Source organism: Gorilla gorilla, chromosome 18 (assembly GCF_029281585.2).
Source record: "Gorilla gorilla gorilla isolate KB3781 chromosome 18, NHGRI_mGorGor1-v2.1_pri, whole genome shotgun sequence".
In the NCBI taxonomy this organism is placed as follows: domain Eukaryota; kingdom Metazoa; phylum Chordata; class Mammalia; order Primates; family Hominidae; genus Gorilla; species Gorilla gorilla.
The window spans coordinates 72,376,313-72,399,978 of record NC_073242.2 but is presented as its reverse complement, the minus strand read 5'-3'; positions in this window follow the sequence as shown (position 1 = coordinate 72,399,978).

Here is a 23,666-nt window from a genome sequence, read left to right as displayed (position 1 = left end):
AGGGGAATGCACACAACACAAAGTGATTTCTGAGAATGATTCTCTCTAGTTTTTATACGAAGATATTTCCTTTACTACCGTGGAACCGAAAGCGCTTGAAATCTCCACTTGCAAATTCCACAAAAAGAGGGTTTCAAATCTGCTCTGTCTAAAGGAAGGTTCAACTCTGTGAGTTGAACACACGCAGCCCAAAGAAGTTACTGAGAATTCTTCTGTCTAGCATTAGATGAAAAAATCCCGTTTCCAACGAAATCCTCAAAGAGGTCCAAATATCCACTTGCAGACCTTACAAACAGAGTGTTTCCAAACTGCTCTATTGAAAGAAAGGTTAAACTCTGTGAGTGGAACGCACACATCACAAAGTGGTTTCTGAGAATGATTCTCTCTAGTTTTTATACAAAGATATTTCCTTTTCTACCGTGGAACCGAAAGCGCTTGAAATCTCCACTTGCAAATTCCACAAAAAGAGGGTTTCAAATCCGTTCTGTCTAAAGGAAGGATCAACTCTGTGAGTTGAACACACGCAACCCAAAGAAGTTACTGAGAATTCTTCTGTCTAGCATTAGATGAAAAAATCCCGTTTCCAACGAAATCCTCAAAGAGGTCTAAATATACACTTGCTGACCTTACACACAGAGTGTTTCCAAACTGCTCTATGAAAAGAAAGGTTAAACTCAGTGAGGGGAGTGCACACAACACAAAGTGATTTCTGAGAATGATTCTCTCTAGTTTTTATACGAAGACATTTCCTTTTCTACCGTGGAACCGAAAGCGCTTGAAATCTCCACTTGCAAATTCCACAAAAAGAGGGTTTCAAATCTGTTCTGTCTAAAGGAAGGTTCATCTCTGTGAGTTGAACACACGCAGCCCAAAGAAGTTACTGAGAATTCTTCTGTCTAGCATTAGATGAAGAAATCCCGTTTCCAACGAAATCCTCAAAGAGGTCCAAATATCCACTTGCAGACTTTACAAACAGAGTGTTTCCAAACTGTTCTATTGAAAGAAAGGTTAAACTCTGTGAGTGGAACGCACACAACACAAAGTGGTTTCTTAGAATGATTCTCTCTAGTTTTTATACAAAGATATTTCCTTTTCTACCGTTGGCCACAAAGCGCTTGAAATCTCGACTTGCAAATTCCACAAAAAGAGGGTTTCAAATCAGTTCTGCCTAAAGGAAGGATCAACTCTGTGAGTTGAACACACGCAACCCAAAGAAGTTACTGAGAATTCTTCTGTCTAGCATTAGATGAAGAAATCCCGTTTCCAACGAAATCCTCAAAGAGGTCTAAATATACACTTGCTGACCTTACACACAGAGTGTTTCCAAACTGCTCTATGAAAAGAAAGGTTAAACTCTGTGAGGGGAATGCACACAACAGAAAGTGATTTCTGACAATGATTCTCTCTAGTTTTTATACGAAGATATTTCCTTTTCTACCGTGGAACCGAAAGCGCTTGAAATCCCCACTTGCAAATTCCACAAAAAGAGGGTTTCAAATCTGCTCTGTCTAAAGGAAGGTTCAACTCTGTGAGTTGAACACACGCAACCCAAAGAAGTTACTGAGAATTCTTCTGTCTAGCATTAGATGAAAAAATCCCGTTTCCAACGAAATCCTCAAAGAGGTCCAAATATCCACTTGCAGACTTTACAAACAGAGTGTTTCCAAACTGTTCTATTGAAAGAAAGGTTAAACTCTGTGAGTGGAACGCACACAACACAAAGTTGTTTCTGAGAATGATTCTCTCTAGTTTTTATACAAAGATATTTCCTTTTCTACCGTTGGCCACAAAGCGCTTGAAATCTCCACTTGCAAATTCCACAAAAAGAGGGTTTCAAATCTGCTCTGCCTAAAGGAAGGTTCAACTCTGTGAGTTAAACGCAACCCAAAGAAGTTACTGAGAATTCTTCTGTCTAGCATTAGATGAAGAAATTCCGTTTCCAACGAAATCCTCAAAGAGGTCCAAACATCCACTTGCAGACTTTACAAACAGAGTGTTTCCAAACTGTTCTATGAAAAGAAAGGTTAAACTCTGTGAGTGGAACGCACGCATTACAAAGTGGTTTCTGAGAGTGATTCACTCTAGTTTTTATACGAAGATATTTCCTTTTCTACCGTGGAACCCAAAGCGCTTGAAATCTCTACTTGCAAATTCCACAAAAAGAGGGTTTCAAATCTGCTCTGTCTAAAGGAAGGTTCAACTCTGTGAGTTGTACAAACGCAACCCAAAGAAGTTACTGAGAATTCTTCTGTCTAGCATTAGATGAAGAAATCCCGTTTCCAACGAAAACCTCAAAGAGGTCCAAATATCCACTTGCAGACTTTACAAACAGTGTGTTTCCAAACTGCTCTATGAAAAGAAAGCTTAAACTCTGTGAGTGGAACGCACGCATTACAAAGTGGTTTCTGAGAATGATTCTCTCTAGTTTTTATACGAAGATATTTCCTTTTCTACCGTGGGCCCCAAAGCGCTTGAAATCTCCACTTGCAAATTCCACAAAAAGAGGGTTTCAAATCTGCTCTGCCTAAAGGAAGGTTCAACTCTGTGACTTGAACACACGCAACCCAAACAAGTTACTGAGAATTCTTCTGTCTAGCATTAGATGAAAAAATCCCGTTTCCAACGAAATCCTCAAAGAGGTCAAACATCCACTTGCAGACTTTAAAAACAGAGTGTTTCCAAACCGCTCTATGAAAAGAAAGCTTAAACTCTGTGAGTGGAACGCACGCATTACAAATTGGTTTCTGAGAATGATTCACTCTAGCTTTTATACGAAGATATTTCCTTTTCTACCGAGGAACCAAAATCGCTTGAAATCTCCACTTGCAAATTCCACAAAAAGAGGGTTTCAAATCTGCACTGTCTAAAGGAAGGTTCAACTCTGTGAGTTGAATGCACGCAACGCAAAGAAGTTACTGAGAATTCTTCTGTCTAGCATTAGATGAAAAAATCCCGTTTCCAACGAAATCCTCAAAGAGGTCCAAATATCCACTTGCACACTTTACAAACAGAGTGTTTCCAAACTGCTCTATGAAAAGAAAGGTTAAACTCTGTGAGGGGAATGCACACAACACAAAGTGATTTCTGAGAATGATTCTCTCTAGTTTTTATACGAAGATACTTCCTTTTCTACCGTGGAACCGAAAGCGCTTGAAATCTCCACTTGCAAATTCCACAAAAAGAGGGTTTCAAATCTGCTCTGTCTAAAGGAAGGTTCAACTCTGTGAGATGAACACACGCAGCCCAAAGAAGTTACTGAGAATTCTTCTGTCTAGCATTAGATGAAAAAATCCCGTTTCCAACGAAATCCTCAAAGAGGTCCAAATATCCACTTGCAGACTTTACAAACAGAGTGTTTCCAAACTGTTCTATTGAAAGAAAGGTTAAACTCTGTGAGTGGAACGCACACAACACAAAGTGGTTTCTGAGAATGATTCTCTCTAGTTTTTATACACAGATATTTCCTTTTCTACCGTTGGCCTCAAAGCGCTTGAAATCTCCACTTGCAAATTCCACAAAAAGAGGGTTTCAAATCAGTTCTGTCTAAAGGAAGGATCAACTCTGTGAGTTGAACACACGCAACCCAAAGAAGTTACTGAGAATTCTTCTGTCTAGCATTAGATGAAGAAATTCCGCTTCCAACGAAATCCTCAAAGAGGTCCAAACATCCACTTGCAGACTTTACAAACAGAGTGTTTCCAAACTGTTCTATGAAAAGAAAGGTTAAACTCTGTGAGTGGAACGCACGCATTACAAAGTGGTTTCTGAGAGTGATTCACTCTAGTTTTTATACGAAGATATTTCCTTTTCTACCGTGGAACCCAAAGCGCTTGAAATCTCCACTTGCAAATTCCACAAAAAGAGGGTTTCAAATCTGCTCTGTCTAAAGGAAGGTTCAACTCTGTGAGTTGAACAAACGCAACCCAAAGAAGTTACTGAGAATTCTTCTGTCTAGCATTAGATGAAGAAATCCCGTTTCCAACGAAAACCTCAAAGAGGTCCAAATATCCACTTGCAGACTTTACAAACAGTGTGTTTCCAAACTGCTCTATGAAAAGAAAGCTTAAACTCTGTGAGTGGAACGCACGCATTACAAAGTGGTTTCTGAGAATGATTCTCTCTAGTTTTTATACGAAGATATTTCCTTTTCTACCGTGGGCCCCAAAGCGCTTGAAATCTCCACTTGCAAATTCCACAAAAAGAGGGTTTCAAATCTGCTCGGCCTAAAGGAAGGTTCAACTCTGTGACTTGAACACACGCAACCCAAACAAGTTACTGAGAATTCTTCTGTCTAGCATTAGATGAAAAAATCCCGTTTCCAACGAAATCCTCAAAGAGGTCAAACATCCACTTGCAGACTTTAAAAACAGAGTGTTTCCAAACCGCTCTATGAAAAGAAAGCTTAAACTCTGTGAGTGGAACGCACGCATTACAAATTGGTTTCTGAGAATGATTCACTCTAGCTTTTATACGAAGATATTTCCTTTTCTACCGTGGAACCCAAAGCGCTTGAAATCTCCACTTGCAAATTCCACAAAAAGAGGGTTTCAAATCTGCACTGTCTAAAGGAAGGTTCAACTCTGTGAGTTGAATGCACGCAACGCAAAGAAGTTACTGAGAATTCTTCTGTCTAGCATTAGATGAAAAAATCCCGTTTCCAACGAAATCCTCAAAGAGGTCCAAATATCCACTTGCACACTTTACAAACAGAGTGTTTCCAAACTGCTCTATGAAAAGAAAGGTTAAACTCTGTGAGGGGAATGCACACAACACAAAGTGATTTCTGAGAATGATTCTCTCTAGTTTTTATACGAAGATATTTCCTATTCTACCGTGGAACCGAAAGCGCTTGAAATCTCCACTTGCAAATTCCACAAAAAGAGGGTTTCAAATCTGCTCTGTCTAAAGGAAGGTTCAACTCTGTGAGTTGAACACACGCAGCCCAAAGAAGTTACTGAGAATTCTTCTGTCTAGCATTAGATGAAAAAATCCCGTTTCCAACGAAATCCTCAAAGAGGTCCAAATATCCACTTGCAGACTTTACAAACAGAGTGTTTCCGAACTGTTCTATTGAAAGAAAGGTTAAACTCTGTGAGTGGAACGCACACAACACAAAGTGGTTTCTGAGAATGATTCTCTCTAGTTTTTAAACACAGATATTTCCTTTTCTACCGTGGAACCCAAAGCGCTTGAAATCTCCACTTGCAAATTCCACAAAAAGAGGGTTTCAAATCTGCTCTGTCTAAAGGAAGGTTCAACTCTGTGAGTTGAACACACGCAAACCAAAGAAGTTACTGAGAATTCTTCTGTCTAGCATTAGATAAAAAAATCCCGTTTCCATCGAAATCCTCAAAGAGGTCCAAATATCCACTTGCAGACCTTACAAACAGAGTGTTTCCAAACTGCTCTATTGAAAGAAAGGTTAAACTCTGTGAGTGGAACGCACACATCACAAAGTGGTTTCTGAGAATGATTCTCTCTAGTTTTTATACAAAGATGTTTCCTTTTCTACCGTTGGCCACAAAGCGCTTGAAATCTCCACTTGCAAATTCCACAGAAAGAGGGTTTCAAATCTGTTCTGTCTAAAGGAAGGATCAACTCGGTGAGTTGAACACACGCAACCCAAAGAAGTTACTGAGAATTCTTCTGTCTAGCATTAGATGAAAAAATCCCGTTTCCAACGAAATCCTCAAAGAGGTCTAAATATACACTTGCTGACCTTACACACAGAGTGTTTCCAAACTGCTCTATGAAAAGAAAGGTTAAACTCTGTGAGTGGAACGCACGCATTACAAAGTGGTTTCTGAGAGTGATTCACTCTAGTTTTTATACGAAGATATTTCCTTTTCTACCGTGGAACCCAAAGCGCTTGAAATCTCCACTTGCAAATTCCACAAAAAGAGGGTTTCAAATCTGCTCTGTCTAAAGGAAGGTTCAACTCTGTGAGTTGTACAAACGCAACCCAAAGAAGTTACTGAGAATTCTTCTGTCTAGCATTAGATGAAGAAATCCCGTTTCCAACGAAAACCTCAAAGAGGTCCAAATATCCACTTGCAGACTTTACAAACAGTGTGTTTCCAAACTGCTCTATGAAAAGAAAGCTTAAACTCTGTGAGTGGAACGCACGCATTACAAAGTGGTTTCTGAGAATGATTCTCTCTAGTTTTTATACGAAGATATTTCCTTTTCTACCGTGGGCCCCAAAGCGCTTGAAATCTCCACTTGCAAATTCCACAAAAAGAGGGTTTCAAATCTGCTCGGCCTAAAGGAAGGTTCAACTCTGTGACTTGAACACACGCAACCCAAACAAGTTACTGAGAATTCTTCTGTCTAGCATTAGATGAAAAAATCCCGTTTCCAACGAAATCCTCAAAGAGGTCAAACGTCCACTTGCAGACTTTAAAAACAGAGTGTTTCCAAACCGCTCTATGAAAAGAAAGCTTAAACTCTGTGAGTGGAACGCACGCATTACAAATTGGTTTCTGAGAATGATTCACTCTAGCTTTTATACGAAGATATTTCCTTTTCTACCGTGGAACCCAAAGCGCTTGAAATCTCCACTTGCAAATTCCACAAAAAGAGGGTTTCAAATCTGCACTGTCTAAAGGAAGGTTCAACTCTGTGAGTTGAATGCACGCAACGCAAAGAAGTTACTGAGAATTCTTCTGTCTAGCATTAGATGAAAAAATCCCGTTTCCAACGAAATCCTCAAAGAGGTCCAAATATCCACTTGCACACTTTACAAACAGAGTGTTTCCAAACTGCTCTATGAAAAGAAAGGTTAAACTCTGTGAGGGGAATGCACACAACACAAAGTGATTTCTGAGAATGATTCTCTCTAGTTTTTATACGAAGATATTTCCTTTTCTACCGTGGAACCGAAAGCGCTTGAAATCTCCACTTGCAAATTCCACAAAAAGAGGGTTTCAAATCTGCTCTGTCTAAAGGAAGGTTCAACTCTGTGAGTTGAACACACGCAAACCAAAGAAGTTACTGAGAATTCTTCTGTCTAGCATTAGATAAAAAAATCCCGTTTCCATCGAAATCCTCAAAGAGGTCCAAATATCCACTTGCAGACCTTACAAACAGAGTGTTTCCAAACTGCTCTATTGAAAGAAAGGTTAAACTCTGTGAGTGGAATGCACACATCACAAAGTGGTTTCTGAGAATGATTCTCTCTAGTTTTTATACAAAGATATTTCCTTTTCTACCGTTGGCCACAAAGCGCTTGAAATCTCCACTTGCAAATTCCACAGAAAGAGGGTTTCAAATCTGTTCTGTCTAAAGGAAGGATCAACTCGGTGAGTTGAACACACGCAACCCAAAGAAGTTACTGAGAATTCTTCTGTCTAGCATTAGATGAAAAAATCCCGTTTCCAACGAAATCCTCAAAGAGGTCTAAATATACACTTGCTGACTTTACACACAGAGTGTTTCCAAACTGCTCTATGAAAAGAAAGGTTAAACTCTGTGAGTGGAACGCACGCATTACAAAGTGGTTTCTGAGAGTGATTCACTCTAGTTTTTATACGAAGATATTTCCTTTTCTACCGTGGAACCCAAAGCGCTTGAAATCTCCACTTGCAAATTCCACAAAAAGAGGGTTTCAAATCTGCTCTGTCTAAAGGAAGGTTCAACTCTGTGAGTTGTACAAACGCAACCCAAAGAAGTTACTGAGAATTCTTCTGTCTAGCATTAGATGAAGAAATCCCGTTTCCAACGAAAACCTCAAAGAGGTCCAAATATCCACTTGCAGACTTTACAAACAGTGTGTTTCCAAACTGCTCTATGAAAAGAAAGCTTAAACTCTGTGAGTGGAACGCACGCATTACAAAGTGGTTTCTGAGAATGATTCTCTCTAGTTTTTATACGAAGATATTTCCTTTTCTACCGTGGGCCCCAAAGCGCTTGAAATCTCCACTTGCAAATTCCACAAAAAGAGGGTTTCAAATCTGCTCGGCCTAAAGGAAGGTTCAACTCTGTGACTTGAACACACGCAACCCAAACAAGTTACTGAGAATTCTTCTGTCTAGCATTAGATGAAAAAATCCCGTTTCCAACGAAATCCTCAAAGAGGTCAAACGTCCACTTGCAGACTTTAAAAACAGAGTGTTTCCAAACCGCTCTATGAAAAGAAAGCTTAAACTCTGTGAGTGGAACGCACGCATTACAAATTGGTTTCTGAGAATGATTCACTCTAGCTTTTATACGAAGATATTTCCTTTTCTACCGTGGAACCCAAAGCGCTTGAAATCTCCACTTGCAAATTCCACAAAAAGAGGGTTTCAAATCTGCACTGTCTAAAGGAAGGTTCAACTCTGTGAGTTGAATGCACGCAACGCAAAGAAGTTACTGAGAATTCTTCTGTCTAGCATTAGATGAAAAAATCCCGTTTCCAACGAAATCCTCAAAGAGGTCCAAATATCCACTTGCACACTTTACAAACAGAGTGTTTCCAAACTGCTCTATGAAAAGAAAGGTTAAACTCTGTGAGGGGAATGCACACAACACAAAGTGATTTCTGAGAATGATTCTCTCTAGTTTTTATACGAAGAGATTTCCTTTTCTACCGTGGAACCGAAAGCGCTTGAAATCTCCACTTGCAAATTCCACAAAAAGAGGGTTTCAAATCTGCTCTGTCTAAAGGAAGGTTCAACTCTGTGAGTTGAACACACGCAGCCCAAAGAAGTTACTGAGAATTCTTCTGTCTAGCATTAGATGAAAAAATCCCGTTTCCAACGAAATCCTCAAAGAGGTGCAAATATCCACTTGCAGACTTTACAAACAGAGTGTTTCCAAACTGTTCTATTGAAAGAAAGGTTAAACTCTGTGAGTGGAATGCACACAACACAAAGTGGTTTCTGAGAATGATTCTCTCTAGTTTTTATACACAGATATTTCCTTTTCTACCGTAGGCCACAAAGCGCTTGAAATCTCCACTTGCAAATTCCACAAAAAGAGGGTTTCAAATCAGTTCTGTCTAAAGGAAGGATCAACTCTGTGAGTTGAACACACGCAACCCAAAGAAGTTACTGAGAATTCTTCTGTCTAGCATTAGATGAAGAAATTCCGTTTCCAACGAAATCCTCAAAGAGGTCCAAACATCCACTTGCAGACTTTACAAACAGAGTGTTTCCAGACTGTTCTATGAAAAGAAAGGTTAAACTCTGTGAGTGGAACGCACACATGACAAAGTGGTTTCTGAGAATGATTCACTCTAGTTTTTATACGAAGATATTTCCTTTTCTACCGTGGAACCCAAAGCGCTTGAAATCTCCACTTGCAAATTCCACAAAAAGAGGGTTTCAAATCTGCTCTGTCTAAAGGAAGGTTCAACTCTGTGAGTTGAACACACGCAAACCAAAGAAGTTACTGAGAATTCTTCTGTCTAGCATTAGATAAAAAAATCCCGTTTCCATCGAAATCCTCAAAGAGGTCCAAATATCCACTTGCAGACCTTACAAACAGAGTGTTTCCAAACTGCTCTATTGAAAGAAAGGTTAAACTCTGTGAGTGGAACGCACACATCACAAAGTGGTTTCTGAGAATGATTCTCTCTAGTTTTTATACAAAGATATTTCCTTTTCTACCGTTGGCCACAAAGCGCTTGAAATCTCCACTTGCAAATTCCACAGAAAGACGGTTTCAAATCTGTTCTGTCTAAAGGAAGGATCAACTCGGTGAGTTGAACACACGCAACCCAAAGAAGTTACTGAGAATTCTTCTGTCTAGCATTAGATGAAAAAATCCCTTTTCCAACGAAATCCTCAAAGAGGTCTAAATATACACTTGCTGACCTTACACACAGAGTGTTTCCAAACTGCTCTATGAAAAGAAAGGTTAAACTCTGTGAGGGGAATGCACACAACACAAAGTGATTTCTGAGAATGATTCTCTCTAGTTTTTATACGAAGATATTTCCTTTTCTACCGTGGAACCCAAAGCGCTTGAAATCTCCACTTGCAAATTCCACAAAAAGAGGGTTTCAAATCTGCTCTGTCTAAAGGAAGGTTCAACTCTGTGAGTTGTACAAACGCAACCCAAAGAAGTTACTGAGAATTCTTCTGTCTAGCATTAGATGAAGAAATCCCGTTTCCAACGAAAACCTCAAAGAGGTCCAAATATCCACTTGCAGACTTTACAAACAGTGTGTTTCCAAACTGCTCTATGAAAAGAAAGCTTAAACTCTGTGAGTGGAACGCACGCATTACAAAGTGGTTTCTGAGAATGATTCTCTCTAGTTTTTATACGAAGATATTTCCTTTTCTACCGTGGGCCCCAAAGCGCTTGAAATCTCCACTTGCAAATTCCACAAAAAGAGGGTTTCAAATCTGCTCGGCCTAAAGGAAGGTTCAACTCTGTGACTTGAACACACGCAACCCAAACAAGTTACTGAGAATTCTTCTGTCTAGCATTAGATGAAAAAATCCCGTTTCCAACGAAATCCTCAAAGAGGTCAAACGTCCACTTGCAGACTTTAAAAACAGAGTGTTTCCAAACCGCTCTATGAAAAGAAAGCTTAAACTCTGTGAGTGGAACGCACGCATTACAAATTGGTTTCTGAGAATGATTCACTCTAGCTTTTATACGAAGATATTTCCTTTTCTACCGTGGAACCCAAAGCGCTTGAAATCTCCACTTGCAAATTCCACAAAAAGAGGGTTTCAAATCTGCACTGTCTAAAGGAAGGTTCAACTCTGTGAGTTGAATGCACGCAACGCAAAGAAGTTACTGAGAATTCTTCTGTCTAGCATTAGATGAAAAAATCCCTTTTCCAACGAAATCCTCAAAGAGGTCTAAATATACACTTGCTGACCTTACACACAGAGTGTTTCCAAACTGCTCTATGAAAAGAAAGGTTAAACTCTGTGAGGGGAATGCACACAACACAAAGTGATTTCTGAGAATGATTCTCTCTAGTTTTTATACGAAGATATTTCCTTTTCTACCGTGGAACCGAAAGCGCTTGAAATCTCCACTTGCAAATTCCACAAAAAGAGGGTTTCAAATCTGCTCTGTCTAAAGGAAGGTTCAACTCTGTGAGTTGAACACACGCAGCCCAAAGAAGTTACTGAGAATTCTTCTGTCTAGCATTAGATGAAAAAATCCCGTTTCCAACGAAATCCTCAAAGAGGTCCAAATATCCACTTGCAGACCTTACAAACAGAGTGTTTCCAAACTGCTCTATTGAAAGAAAGGTTAAACTCTGTGAGTGGAACGCACACATCACAAAGTGGTTTCTGAGAATGATTCTCTCTAGTTTTTATACAAAGATATTTCCTTTTCTACCGTTGGCCACAAAGCGCTTGAAATCTCCACTTGCAAATTCCACAGAAAGAGGGTTTCAAATCTGTTCTGTCTAAAGGAAGGATCAACTCGGTGAGTTGAACACACGCAACCCAAAGAAGTTACTGAGAATTCTTCTGTCTAGCATTAGATGAAAAAATCCCGTTTCCAACGAAATCCTCAAAGAGGTCTAAATATACACTTGCTGACCTTACACACAGAGTGTTTCCAAACTGCTCTATGAAAAGAAAGGTTAAACTCTGTGAGGGGAATGCACACAACACAAAGTGATTTCTGAGAATGATTCTCTCTAGTTTTTATACGAAGATATTTCCTTTTCTACCGTGGAACCCAAAGCGCTTGAAATCTCCACTTGCAAATTCCACAAAAAGAGGGTTTCAAATCTGCTCTGTCTAAAGGAAGGTTCAACTCTGTGAGTTGTACAAACGCAACCCAAAGAAGTTACTGAGAATTCTTCTGTCTAGCATTAGATGAAGAAATCCCGTTTCCAACGAAAACCTCAAAGAGGTCCAAATATCCACTTGCAGACTTTACAAACAGTGTGTTTCCAAACTGCTCTATGAAAAGAAAGCTTAAACTCTGTGAGTGGAACGCACGCATTACAAAGTGGTTTCTGAGAATGATTCTCTCTAGTTTTTATACGAAGATATTTCCTTTTCTACCGTGGGCCCCAAAGCGCTTGAAATCTCCACTTGCAAATTCCACAAAAAGAGGGTTTCAAATCTGCTCGGCCTAAAGGAAGGTTCAACTCTGTGACTTGAACACACGCAACCCAAACAAGTTACTGAGAATTCTTCTGTCTAGCATTAGATGAAAAAATCCCGTTTCCAACGAAATCCTCAAAGAGGTCAAACGTCCACTTGCAGACTTTAAAAACAGAGTGTTTCCAAACCGCTCTATGAAAAGAAAGCTTAAACTCTGTGAGTGGAACGCACGCATTACAAATTGGTTTCTGAGAATGATTCACTCTAGCTTTTATACGAAGATATTTCCTTTTCTACCGTGGAACCCAAAGCGCTTGAAATCTCCACTTGCAAATTCCACAAAAAGAGGGTTTCAAATCTGCACTGTCTAAAGGAAGGTTCAACTCTGTGAGTTGAATGCACGCAACGCAAAGAAGTTACTGAGAATTCTTCTGTCTAGCATTAGATGAAAAAATCCCGTTTCCAACGAAATCCTCAAAGAGGTCCAAATATCCACTTGCACACTTTACAAACAGAGTGTTTCCAAACTGCTCTATGAAAAGAAAGGTTAAACTCTGTGAGTGGAACGCACACATGACAAAGTGGTTTCTGAGAATGATTCACTCTAGTTTTTATACGAAGATATTTCCTTTTCTACCGTGGAACCCAAAGCGCTTGAAATCTCCACTTGCAAATTCCACAAAAAGAGGGTTTCAAATCTGCTCTGTCTAAAGGAAGGTTCAACTCTGTGAGTTGAACACACGCAAAGCAAAGAAGTTACTGAGAATTCTTCTGTCTAGCATTAGATGAAAAAATCCCGTTTCCATCGAAATCCTCAAAGAGGTCCAAATATCCACTTGCAGACCTTACAAACAGAGTGTTTCCAAACTGCTCTATTGAAAGAAAGGTTAAACTCTGTGAGTGGAACGCACACATCACAAAGTGGTTTCTGAGAATGATTCTCTCTAGTTTTTATACAAAGATATTTCCTTTTCTACCGTTGGCCACAAAGCGCTTGAAATCTCCACTTGCAAATTCCACAAAAAGAGGGTTTCAAATCTGTTCTGTCTAAAGGAAGGATCAACTCTGTGAGTTGAACACACGCAACCCAAAGAAGTTACTGAGAATTCTTCTGTCTAGCATTAGATGAAGAAATCCCGTTTCCAACGAAAACCTCAAAGAGGTCCAAATATCCACTTGCAGACTTTACAAACAGTGTGTTTCCAAACTGCTCAATGAAAAGAAAGCTTAAACTCTGTGAGTGGAACGCACGCATTACAAAGTGGTTTCTGAGAATGATTCTCTCTAGTTTTTATACGAAGATATTTCCTTTTCTACCGTGGGCCCCAAAGCGCTTGAAATCTCCACTTGCAAATTCCACAAAAAGAGGGTTTCAAATCTGCTCTGCCTAAAGGAAGGTTCAACTCTGTGAGTTAAACGCAACCCAAAGAAGTTACTGAGAATTCTTCTGTCTAGCATTAGATGAAGAAATTCCGTTTCCAACGAAATCCTCAAAGAGGTCCAAACATCCACTTGCAGACTTTACAAACAGAGTGTTTCCAAACTGTTCTATGAAAAGAAAGGTTAAACTCTGTGAGTGGAACGCACGCATTACAAAGTGGTTTCTGAGAGTGATTCACTCTAGTTTTTATACGAAGATATTTCCTTTTCTACCGTGGAACCCAAAGCGCTTGAAATCTCCACTTGCAAATTCCACAAAAAGAGGGTTTCAAATCTGCTCTGTCTAAAGGAAGGTTCAACTCTGTGAGTTGTACAAACGCAACCCAAAGAAGTTACTGAGAATTCTTCTGTCTAGCATTAGATGAAGAAATCCCGTTTCCAACGAAAACCTCAAAGAGGTCCAAATATCCACTTGCAGACTTTACAAACAGTGTGTTTCCAAACTGCTCTATGAAAAGAAAGCTTAAACTCTGTGAGTGGAACGCACGCATTACAAAGTGGTTTCTGAGAATGATTCTCTCTAGTTTTTATACGAAGATATTTCCTTTTCTACCGTGGGCCCCAAAGCGCTTGAAATCTCCACTTGCAAATTCCACAAAAAGAGGGTTTCAAATCTGCACTGTCTAAAGGAAGGTTCAACTCTGTGAGTTGAATGCACGCAACGCAAAGAAGTTACTGAGAATTCTTCTGTCTAGCATTAGATGAAAAAATCCCGTTTCCAACGAAATCCTCAAAGAGGTCCAAACATCCACTTGCAGACTTTACAAACAGAGTGTTTCCAAACTGCTCTATGAAAAGAAAGGTTAAACTCTGTGAGTGGAACGCACACATGACAAAGTGGTTTCTGAGAATGATTCACTCTAGTTTTTATACGAAGATATTTCCTTTTCTACCGTGGAACCCAAAGCGCTTGAAATCTCCACTTGCAAATTCCACAAAAAGAGGGTTTCAAATCTGCTCTGTCTAAAGGAAGGTTCAACTCTGTGAGATGAACACACGCAAAGCAAAGAAGTTACTGAGAATTCTTCTGTCTAGCATTAGATGAAAAAATCCCGTTTCCATCGAAATCCTCAAAGAGGTCCAAATATCCACTTGCAGACCTTACAAACAGAGTGTTTCCAAACTGCTCTATTGAAAGAAAGGTTAAACTCTGTGAGTGGAACGCACACATCACAAAGTGGTTTCTGAGAATGATTCTCTCTAGTTTTTATACAAAGATATTTCCTTTTCTACCGTTGGCCACAAAGCGCTTGAAATCTCCACTTGCAAATTCCACAAAAAGAGGGTTTCAAATCTGTTCTGTCTAAAGGAAGGATCAACTCTGTGAGTTGAACACACGCAACCCAAAGAAGTTACTGAGAATTCTTCTGTCTAGCATTAGATGAAGAAATCCCGTTTCCAACGAAAACCTCAAAGAGGTCCAAATATCCACTTGGAGACTTTACAAACAGTGTGTTTCCAAACTGCTCAATGAAAAGAAAGCTTAAACTCTGTGAGTGGAACGCACGCATTACAAAGTGGTTTCTGAGAATGATTCTCTCTAGTTTTTATACGAAGATATTTCCTTTTCTACCGTGGGCCCCAAAGCGCTTGAAATCTCCACTTGCAAATTCCACAAAAAGAGGGTTTCAAATCTGCTCTGCCTAAAGGAAGGTTCAACTCTGTGAGTTAAACGCAACCCAAAGAAGTTACTGAGAATTCTTCTGTCTAGCATTAGATGAAGAAATTCCTTTCCAACGAAATCCTCAAAGAGGTCCAAACATCCACTTGCAGACTTTACAAACAGAGTGTTTCCAAACTGTTCTATGAAAAGAAAGGTTAAACTCTGTGAGTGGAACGCACGCATTACAAAGTGGTTTCTGAGAGTGATTCACTCTAGTTTTTATACGAAGATATTTCCTTTTCTACCGTGGAACCCAAAGCGCTTGAAATCTCCACTTGCAAATTCCACAAAAAGAGGGTTTCAAATCTGCTCTGTCTAAAGGAAGGTTCAACTCTGTGAGTTGTACAAACGCAACCCAAAGAAGTTACTGAGAATTCTTCTGTCTAGCATTAGATGAAGAAATCCCGTTTCCAACGAAAACCTCAAAGAGGTCCAAATATCCACTTGCAGACTTTACAAACAGTGTGTTTCCAAACTGCTCTATGAAAAGAAAGCTTAAACTCTGTGAGTGGAACGCACGCATTACAAAGTGGTTTCTGAGAATGATTCTCTCTAGTTTTTATACGAAGATATTTCCTTTTCTACCGTGGGCCCCAAAGCGCTTGAAATCTCCACTTGCAAATTCCACAAAAAGAGGGTTTCAAATCTGCTCGGCCTAAAGGAAGGTTCAACTCTGTGACTTGAACACACGCAACCCAAACAAGTTACTGAGAATTCTTCTGTCTAGCATTAGATGAAAAAATCCCGTTTCCAACGAAATCCTCAAAGAGGTCAAACGTCCACTTGCAGACTTTAAAAACAGAGTGTTTCCAAACCGCTCTATGAAAAGAAAGCTTAAACTCTGTGAGTGGAACGCACGCATTACAAATTGGTTTCTGAGAATGATTCACTCTAGCTTTTATACGAAGATATTTCCTTTTCTACCGTGGAACCCAAAGCGCTTGAAATCTCCACTTGCAAATTCCACAAAAAGAGGGTTTCAAATCTGCACTGTCTAAAGGAAGGTTCAACTCTGTGAGTTGAATGCACGCAACGCAAAGAAGTTACTGAGAATTCTTCTGTCTAGCATTAGATGAAAAAATCCCGTTTCCAACGAAATCCTCAAAGAGGTCCAAATATCCACTTGCACACTTTACAAACAGAGTGTTTCCAAACTGCTCTATGAAAAGAAAGGTTAAACTCTGTGAGTGGAACGCACACATGACAAAGTGGTTTCTGAGAATGATTCACTCTAGTTTTTATACGAAGATATTTCCTTTTCTACCGTGGAACCCAAAGCGCTTGAAATCTCCACTTGCAAATTCCACAAAAAGAGGGTTTCAAATCTGCTCTGTCTAAAGGAAGGTTCAACTCTGTGAGTTGAACACACGCAAAGCAAAGAAGTTACTGAGAATTCTTCTGTCTAGCATTAGATGAAAAAATCCCGTTTCCATCGAAATCCTCAAAGAGGTCCAAATATCCACTTGCAGACCTTACAAACAGAGTGTTTCCAAACTGCTCTATTGAAAGAAAGGTTAAACTCTGTGAGTGGAACGCACACATCACAAAGTGGTTTCTGAGAATGATTCTCTCTAGTTTTTATACAAAGATATTTCCTTTTCTACCGTTGGCCACAAAGCGCTTGAAATCTCCACTTGCAAATTCCACAAAAAGAGGGTTTCAAATCTGTTCTGTCTAAAGGAAGGATCAACTCTGTGAGTTGAACACACGCAACCCAAAGAAGTTACTGAGAATTCTTCTGTCTAGCATTAGATGAAGAAATCCCGTTTCCAACGAAAACCTCAAAGAGGTCCAAATATCCACTTGCAGACTTTACAAACAGTGTGTTTCCAAACTGCTCAATGAAAAGAAAGCTTAAACTCTGTGAGTGGAACGCACGCATTACAAAGTGGTTTCTGAGAATGATTCTCTCTAGTTTTTATACGAAGATATTTCCTTTTCTACCGTGGGCCCCAAAGCGCTTGAAATCTCCACTTGCAAATTCCACAAAAAGAGGGTTTCAAATCTGCTCTGCCTAAAGGAAGGTTCAACTCTGTGAGTTAAACGCAACCCAAAGAAGTTACTGAGAATTCTTCTGTCTAGCATTAGATGAAGAAATTCCGTTTCCAACGAAATCCTCAAAGAGGTCCAAACATCCACTTGCAGACTTTACAAACAGAGTGTTTCCAAACTGTTCTATGAAAAGAAAGGTTAAACTCTGTGAGTGGAACGCACGCATTACAAAGTGGTTTCTGAGAGTGATTCACTCTAGTTTTTATACGAAGATATTTCCTTTTCTACCGTGGAACCCAAAGCGCTTGAAATCTCCACTTGCAAATTCCACAAAAAGAGGGTTTCAAATCTGCTCTGTCTAAAGGAAGGTTCAACTCTGTGAGTTGTACAAACGCAACCCAAAGAAGTTACTGAGAATTCTTCTGTCTAGCATTAGATGAAGAAATCCCGTTTCCAACGAAAACCTCAAAGAGGTCCAAATATCCACTTGCAGACTTTACAAACAGTGTGTTTCCAAACTGCTCTATGAAAAGAAAGCTTAAACTCTGTGAGTGGAACGCACGCATTACAAAGTGGTTTCTGAGAATGATTCTCTCTAGTTTTTATACGAAGATATTTCCTTTTCTACCGTGGGCCCCAAAGCGCTTGAAATCTCCACTTGCAAATTCCACAAAAAGAGGGTTTCAAATCTGCTCGGCCTAAAGGAAGGTTCAACTCTGTGACTTGAACACACGCAACCCAAACAAGTTACTGAGAATTCTTCTGTCTAGCATTAGATGAAAAAATCCCGTTTCCAACGAAATCCTCAAAGAGGTCAAACGTCCACTTGCAGACTTTAAAAACAGAGTGTTTCCAAACCGCTCTATGAAAAGAAAGCTTAAACTCTGTGAGTGGAACGCACGCATTACAAATTGGTTTCTGAGAATGATTCACTCTAGCTTTTATACGAAGATATTTCCTTTTCTACCGTGGAACCCAAAGCGCTTGAAATCTCCACTTGCAAATTCCACAAAAAGAGGGTTTCAAATCTGCACTGTCTAAAGGAAGGTTCAACTCTGTGAGTTGAATGCACGCAACGCAAAGAAGTTACTGAGAATTCTTCTGTCTAGCATTAGATGAAAAAATCCCGTTTCCAACGAAATCCTCAAAGAGGTCCAAATATCCACTTGCACACTTTACAAACAGAGTGTTTCCAAACTGCTCTATGAAAAGAAAGGTTAAACTCTGTGAGGGGAATGCACACAACACAAAGTGATTTCTGAGAATGATTCTCTCTAGTTTTTATACGAAGATACTTCCTTTTCTACCGTGGAACCGAAAGCGCTTGAAATCTCCACTTGCAAATTCCACAAAAAGAGGGTTTCAAATCTGCTCTGTCTAAAGGAAGGTTCAACTCTGTGAGTTGAACACACGCAGCCCAAAGAAGTTACTGAGAATTCTTCTGTCTAGCATTAGATGAAAAAATCCCGTTTCCAACGAAATCCTCAAAGAGGTCCAAATATCCACTTGCAGACTTTACAAACAGAGTGTTTCCAAACTGTTCTATTGAAAGAAAGGTTAAACTCTGTGAGTGGAACGCACACAACACAAAGTGGTTTCTGAGAATGATTCTCTCTAGTTTTTATACACAGATATTTCCTTTTCTACCGTTGGCCTCAAAGCGCTTGAAATCTCCACTTGCAAATTCCACAAAAAGAGGGTTTCAAATCAGTTCTGTCTAAAGGAAGGATCAACTCTGTGAGTTGAACACACGCAACCCAAAGAAGTTACTGAGAATTCTTCTGTCTAGCATTAGATGAAGAAATTCCGTTTCCAACGAAATCCTCAAAGAGGTCCAAACATCCACTTGCAGACTTTACAAACAGAGTGTTTCCAAACTGTTCTATGAAAAGAAAGGTTAAACTCTGTGAGTGGAACGCACGCATTACAAAGTGGTTTCTGAGAGTGATTCACTCTAGTTTTTATACGAAGATATTTCCTTTTCTACCGTGGAACCCAAAGCGCTTGAAATCTCCACTTGCAAATTCCACAAAAAGAGGGTTTCAAATCTGCTCTGTCTAAAGGAAGGTTCAACTCTGTGAGTTGAACAAACGCAACCCAAAGAAGTTACTGAGAATTCTTCTGTCTAGCATTAGATGAAGAAATCCCGTTTCCAACGAAAACCTCAAAGAGGTCCAAATATCCACTTGCAGACTTTACAAACAGTGTGTTTCCAAACTGCTCTATGAAAAGAAAGCTTAAACTCTGTGAGTGGAACGCACGCATTACAAAGTGGTTTCTGAGAATGATTCTCTCTAGTTTTTATACGAAGATATTTCCTTTTCTACCGTGGGCCCCAAAGCGCTTGAAATCTCCACTTGCAAATTCCACAAAAAGAGGGTTTCAAATCTGCTCGGCCTAAAGGAAGGTTCAACTCTGTGACTTGAACACACGCAACCCAAACAAGTTACTGAGAATTCTTCTGTCTAGCATTAGATGAAAAAATCCCGTTTCCAACGAAATCCTCAAAGAGGTCAAACATCCACTTGCAGACTTTAAAAACAGAGTGTTTCCAAACCGCTCTATGAAAAGAAAGCTTAAACTCTGTGAGTGGAACGCACGCATTACAAATTGGTTTCTGAGAATGATTCACTCTAGCTTTTATACGAAGATATTTCCTTTTCTACCGTGGAACCCAAAGCGCTTGAAATCTCCACTTGCAAATTCCACAAAAAGAGGGTTTCAAATCTGCACTGTCTGAAGGAAGGTTCAACTCTGTGAGTTGAATGCACGCAACGCAAAGAAGTTACTGAGAATTCTTCTGTCTAGCATTAGATGAAAAAATCCCGTTTCCAACGAAATCCTCAAAGAGGTCCAAATATCCACTTGCACACTTTACAAACAGAGTGTTTCCAAACTGCTCTATGAAAAGAAAGGTTAAACTCTGTGAGGGGAATGCACACAACACAAAGTGATTTCTGAGAATGATTCTCTCTAGTTTTTATACGAAGATATTTCCTATTCTACCGTGGAACCGAAAGCGCTTGAAATCTCCACTTGCAAATTCCACAAAAAGAGGGTTTCAAATCTGCTCTGTCTAAAGGAAGGTTCAACTCTGTGAGTTGAACACACGCAGCCCAAAGAAGTTACTGAGAATTCTTCTGTCTAGCATTAGATGAAAAAATCCCGTTTCCAACGAAATCCTCAAAGAGGTCCAAATATCCACTTGCAGACTTTACAAACAGAGTGTTTCCGAACTGTTCTATTGAAAGAAAGGTTAAACTCTGTGAGTGGAACGCACACAACACAAAGTGGTTTCTGAGAATGATTCTCTCTAGTTTTTATACACAGATATTTCCTTTTCTACCGTGGAACCCAAAGCGCTTGAAATCTCCACTTGCAAATTCCACAAAAAGAGGGTTTCAAATCTGCTCTGTCTAAAGGAAGGTTCAACTCTGTGAGTTGAACACACGCAAACCAAAGAAGTTACTGAGAATTCTTCTGTCTAGCATTAGATAAAAAAATCCCGTTTCCATCGAAATCCTCAAAGAGGTCCAAATATCCACTTGCAGACCTTACAAACAGAGTGTTTCCAAACTGCTCTATTGAAAGAAAGGTTAAACTCTGTGAGTGGAACGCACACAACACAAAGTGGTTTCTGAGAATGATTCTCTCTAGTTTTTATACAAAGATATTTCCTTTTCTACCGTTGGCCACAAAGCGCTTGAAATCTCCACTTGCAAATTCCACAGAAAGAGGGTTTCAAATCTGTTCTGTCTAAAGGAAGGATCAACTCGGTGAGTTGAACACACGCAACCCAAAGAAGTTACTGAGAATTCTTCTGTCTAGCATTAGATGAAAAAATCCCGTTTCCAACGAAATCCTCAAAGAGGTCTAAATATACACTTGCTGACCTTACACACAGAGTGTTTCCAAACTGCTCTGTGAAAAGAAAGGTTAAACTCTGTGAGGGGAATGCACACAACACAAAGTGATTTCTGAGAATGATTCTCTCTAGTTTTTATACGAAGATATTTCCTTTTCTACCGTGGAACCCAAAGCGCTTGAAATCTCCACTTGCAAATTCCACAAAAAGAGGGTTTCAAATCTGCTCTGTCTAAAGGAAGGTTCAACTCTGTGAGTTGTACAAACGCAACCCAAAGAAGTTACTGAGAATTCTTCTGTCTAGCATTAGATGAAGAAATCCCGTTTCCAACGAAAACCTCAAAGAGGTCCAAATATCCACTTGCAGACTTTACAAACAGTGTGTTTCCAAACTGCTCTATGAAAAGAAAGCTTAAACTCTGTGAGTGGAACGCACGCATTACAAAGTGGTTTCTGAGAATGATTCTCTCTAGTTTTTATACGAAGATATTTCCTTTTCTACCGTGGGCCCCAAAGCGCTTGAAATCTCCACTTGCAAATTCCACAAAAAGAGGGTTTCAAATCTGCTCGGCCTAAAGGAAGGTTCAACTCTGTGACTTGAACACACGCAACCCAAACAAGTTACTGAGAATTCTTCTGTCTAGCATTAGATGAAAAAATCCCGTTTCCAACGAAATCCTCAAAGAGGTCAAACATCCACTTGCAGACTTTAAAAACAGAGTGTTTCCAAACCGCTCTATGAAAAGAAAGCTTAAACTCTGTGAGTGGAACGCACGCATTACAAATTGGTTTCTGAGAATGATTCACTCTAGCTTTTATACGAAGATATTTCCTTTTCTACCGTGGAACCCAAAGCGCTTGAAATCTCCACTTGCAAATTCCACAAAAAGAGGGTTTCAAATCTGCTCTGTCTAAAGGAAGGTTCAACTCTGTGAGTTGAACACACGCAAAGCAAAGAAGTTACTGAGAATTCTTCTGTCTAGCATTAGATGAAAAAATCCCGTTTCCATCGAAATCCTCAAAGAGGTCCAAATATCCACTTGCAGACCTTACAGAGTGTTTCCAAACTGCTCTATTGAAAGAAAGGTTAAACTCTGTGAGTGGAACGCACACATCACAAAGTGGTTTCTGAGAATGATTCTCTCTAGTTTCTATACAAAGATATTTCCTTTTCTACCGTTGGCCACAAAGCGCTTGAAATCTCCACTTGCAAATTCCACAAAAAGAGGGTTTCAAATCTGTTCTGTCTAAAGGAAGGATCAACTCTGTGAGTTGAACACACGCAACCCAAAGAAGTTACTGAGAATTCTTCTGTCTAGCATTAGATGAAGAAATCCCGTTTCCAACGAAAACCTCAAAGAGGTCCAAATATCCACTTGGAGACTTTACAAACAGTGTGTTTCCAAACTGCTCAATGAAAAGAAAGCTTAAACTCTGTGAGTGGAACGCACGCATTACAAAGTGGTTTCTGAGAATGATTCTCTCTAGTTTTTATACGAAGATATTTCCTTTTCTACCGTGGGCCCCAAAGCGCTTGAAATCTCCACTTGCAAATTCCACAAAAAGAGGGTTTCAAATCTGCTCTGCCTAAAGGAAGGTTCAACTCTGTGAGTTAAACGCAACCCAAAGAAGTTACTGAGAATTCTTCTGTCTAGCATTAGATGAAGAAATTCCGTTTCCAACGAAATCCTCAAAGAGGTCCAAACATCCACTTGCAGACGTTACAAACAGAGTGTTTCCAAACTGTTCTATGAAAAGAAAGGTTAAACTCTGTGAGTGGAACGCACGCATTACAAAGTGGTTTCTGAGAGTGATTCACTCTAGTTTTTATACGAAGATATTTCCTTTTCTACCGTGGAACCCAAAGCGCTTGAAATCTCCACTTGCAAATTCCACAAAAAGAGGGTTTCAAATCTGCTCTGTCTAAAGGAAGGTTCAACTCTGTGAGTTGAACAAACGCAACCCAAAGAAGTTACTGAGAATTCTTCTGTCTAGCATTAGATGAAAAAATCCCGTTTCCAACGAAATCCTCAAAGAGGTCAAACGTCCACTTGCAGACTTTAAAAACAGAGTGTTTCCAAACCGCTCTATGAAAAGAAAGCTTAAACTCTGTGAGTGGAACGCACGCATTACAAATTGGTTTCTGAGAATGATTCACTCTAGCTTTTATACGAAGATATTTCCTTTTCTACCGTGGAACCCAAAGCGCTTGAAATCTCCACTTGCAAATTCCACAAAAAGAGGGTTTCAAATCTGCACTGTCTAAAGGAAGGTTCAACTCTGTGAGTTGAATGCACGCAACGCAAAGAAGTTACTGAGAATTCTTCTGTCTAGCATTAGATGAAAAAATCCCGTTTCCAACGAAATCCTCAAAGAGGTCCAAATATCCACTTGCACACTTTACAAACAGAGTGTTTCCAAACTGCTCTATGAAAAGAAAGGTTAAACTCTGTGAGTGGAACGCACACATGACAAAGTGGTTTCTGAGAATGATTCACTCTAGTTTTTATACGAAGATATTTCCTTTTCTACCGTGGAACCCAAAGCGCTTGAAATCTCCACTTGCAAATTCCACAAAAAGAGGGTTTCAAATCTGCTCTGTCTAAAGGAAGGTTCAACTCTGTGAGTTGAACACACGCAAAGCAAAGAAGTTACTGAGAATTCTTCTGTCTAGCATTAGATGAAAAAATCCCGTT